This window comes from Cydia pomonella, chromosome 24 (genome assembly GCF_033807575.1).
Source record: "Cydia pomonella isolate Wapato2018A chromosome 24, ilCydPomo1, whole genome shotgun sequence".
NCBI lineage: Eukaryota > Metazoa > Arthropoda > Insecta > Lepidoptera > Tortricidae > Cydia > Cydia pomonella.
The window spans coordinates 5,545,045-5,548,241 of NC_084726.1; the positions used below are offsets into that span (position 1 = coordinate 5,545,045).

The following is a 3,197-nucleotide window of genomic DNA, read 5'->3' on the forward strand; positions in this document are numbered from 1 at the left end:
CAGTTTATAGTAAAGGACTGTCGAGAAGTATTTGTTTGGCCTTTACATGTAATACTAAACCTCGCTCTAGACTCAAAGACATTTCCCTCAGCCTGGAAAATAACAAAAGTGCTGCCGATACACAAGATAGGTTCAAAAACAGACATTCAAAACTACAGGCCTCGCACTCGCCTGTAATGTCGTTTGCGACCGAGACAGAGCGTTTTGCACACGTGCACATTGACCTGGTCGGTCCGTTGCCGTTTTCACAGGGTTTCCAGTACTGCCTGACGGCATTGGACCGCTTTACAAGGTGGCCTGAGGTGATGCCAATTTCTGACATTAAAGCAGAAACCGTCACTCAAGCATTTTTCTCCGGGTGGGTGTCGCGATTCGGATGCCCCAAGCGTATAACAACGGATAGGGGGAGGCAGTTTATTTCCGAGACTTTCCGGCGCTTCGCGAAGTCCATCGGAGCTGAGCACATACAGACGACTGCCTACCACCCTGCAGCGAATGGCATGCTGGAGCGATTTCATAGACAGATGAAGGCTGCCATTAAATGCCATGCGAGCCAGGATTGGGTTGAAATCCTGCCTCTGGTTCTTTTAGGAATTAGGACGGCATGGAAGGACGATTTAGCCGCTTCCACCGCGGAATATGTGTACGGCCAGCAACTGCGCTTGCCAGGGGATTTCTTTGAATCCTCGGGTCAAGATGCGCCAGCTGACTACACAGACTTCCTCTCTCGCTTGCAGCTTATAATGCGCATATTCCAGCCTTTACCAGTGGTTCGCCATGGTTCGCGTAAAGTGTTTGTTCATATGAAACTGACTACGTCCACACATGTGTTTCTACGTAACGATGCCGTGCGAAAGCCCCTGCAACCTACGTATACTGGGCCTTATCAGGTAGTTGAACGGGGAGACAAGTTTTTCCAGATCCTTATTAAAGGTAAGCCAAATAATGTCTCCATCGACCGGCTCAGCTAAGCGAACCCGATCCTAGTCCAGCTTCTGATCAGCAACTCGTAGCGCCACAACCAGCAAAGACTGAACGCAGAACTCGCTCAGGACGTGTTGTACGTTTTCCTAGCTACTTGTAATCGACCTAAAGGTCTCCGAAGGGGCTGATGTAGCAACACATATATGTTTAAATAGTTTTTGTTGTTAATGTTAGTTGCCTGCGCGCCGCGCTTCCGCGCCGCGCGTTGTGCTCAAAAGTAACGGTCCAATCTTCGGGCACATTCGTGCGCGCTCGGTTTTCCTAGCCAACTCAGTCGTATCCGATACTTAACGCCGGGAGGTTGCGCGCAGGCCGATCGCTCTCGCTTGCATTTTAATTACGTTTTATGTGAACTTTTCTGCATTTCTTCTTCTACGGTGTTCTGTGCTATTTTCTTTCTTCCGTACTGTACTGACTATCTTCTGTGGACTGTGTTTAACCTATAATAAACTTTATAAATGTTAAACTACAGCATATTATTTAATAGCCCCATAGCTACACGGTGTTATCTATATTTGGGAAATTTTTCGAAAGTATCCTCTACTCACACATAAATCAGCAGCTCAAAGGCTGGTTTTGTGATGAGCAGCATGGGTTCGTATCAAAGCGCTCGACCTCATCAAATCTTATAAACTCAACAACCATAATTGCCAATAGCCCAAATGTGACAAGGAGGGTGAGAGGGGTAAAATGGATGACCCCTAAAGATAGCGGTAAATTTAGGGTGGCTACAAAATTTCTTTTTACAATCCACCTCTATTTCTTTTTTTTTCTCTTTATTTTGGCACAAACAGTCATTACAGAAGACAGTACAGTGCCGAAAACGTTATAGATTATAGTTATTAATTTTGTTGCAATGGACCTGAGCCTTAAATACAAAATACAGTACGTAGCGGCCCCCTTTTTTTAAATATCTATTGTTAAATTTAAATAAACACAATTATTTAGCAGTGGCGCTAGTGAGCACGTTGATGGGCTCTTAACTATAAGAAGATGAAATTGAAAGAAGGAAAACGTTCAAGCGCTGACCACTATCCCAGTAAATGGCACCATTAAACTTAAGTCAGGCAGAACTGTTGCAAAAGTGTCCAGCTGTCAGCTATAAATAATATTTCCAAAACTCTCCAGAGTAGCGCTAGAGTAGCTAAGAACCTTGGCGTTATTGACATAGTGAAGTGCGCTGTCTATGATATGATTTTTTTTTCTCAATTATTCTAGGTATTGTAGCGCCAATTTAAGGTTATTTGACGGAAACTTTTTGGTATATGGAGATTTCATTCCTTACCTCTACCTTCCATAACTAGGACGTTTACCCTCGTAATTGTTTACTGCCTACTTAATATCTAATCGTGTTATTGGTACATTATACATTTTTATTACTCACTCATTATTTTTTTATTTCAAATTTTCTTTGGTCGAATGAACAGAGGTTTTACGGGAAAATATATAATAAAACATAATTATTTTCATTTATCATTTCTATTTTATTAAACAATAACAACTTTATTATCTATAATTTGTATAAATAAGGCACGTAATAAGCGAGTATTTTATCATTTAAGTAGCCAGATGCGTCAAATGTATTAAAAAAATCGACGACTTTTTATTGCACGTGACCCAAAAATATATTTAAATAAACATAAATATAATACAATGAATAGTGATTTTAAAATATGATATTGCACTAACCCGATTAAATTATTAGTCGTTACACTTTTTTGAAAATGTATATAAATAATATTATTTTTTATTATTCGTACATTAGTGTGTCTGATTACAAAATCGATCGAAATTCCAAAAAACGACTAGCAATTACTCGCCATTGATATAATTTAATAATAATAAGTTAGTTCATAAACACAAGGCACATGTTTCTAAATAAATGTTGGTTAATTTCGTTAATTTTTCTTACAAACATTTGAATACATAACACAGTACTTAAATAAAATTGACATTACTGGCAAGATAACATTTAATACGTAATGTTTGATGTCATTTTTACAGAAGCAATAATTTGGACAGCTGAACATCAACAACATCGCTAATTCACCACATTCACTGCCAAGAACACGTATGTGTGTTAATTTTATTATATATAATTATAGTCCTCCTAATCGAGTTCGATGAGGGGGCGACCCCAGCAAATTATGGATTTTGCCTGTTATGGGCTGGCTGGCCAGGTCGAACTTGGTCTTAAAGACCCTTTTGCAGGC

At 39.8% G+C, this 3,197-nt stretch overlaps 1 protein-coding gene across 1 annotated transcript in view; it reads left to right on the forward strand.

Annotated features, from left to right (window-relative positions):
• The window catches only part of LOC133531175 (F-box only protein 28), a 28,562-nt gene extending 25,507 nt beyond the window's left edge, over nt 1–3,055 (forward strand). Inside the window, exon 11 of the mRNA XM_061869309.1 lies at nt 2,989–3,055. The gene's annotated coding sequence lies outside the window, so the exon portion shown is untranslated. The remainder of the gene's footprint in view (nt 1–2,988) is intronic.
• Nucleotides 3,056–3,197: the final 142 nt, after the last annotated feature.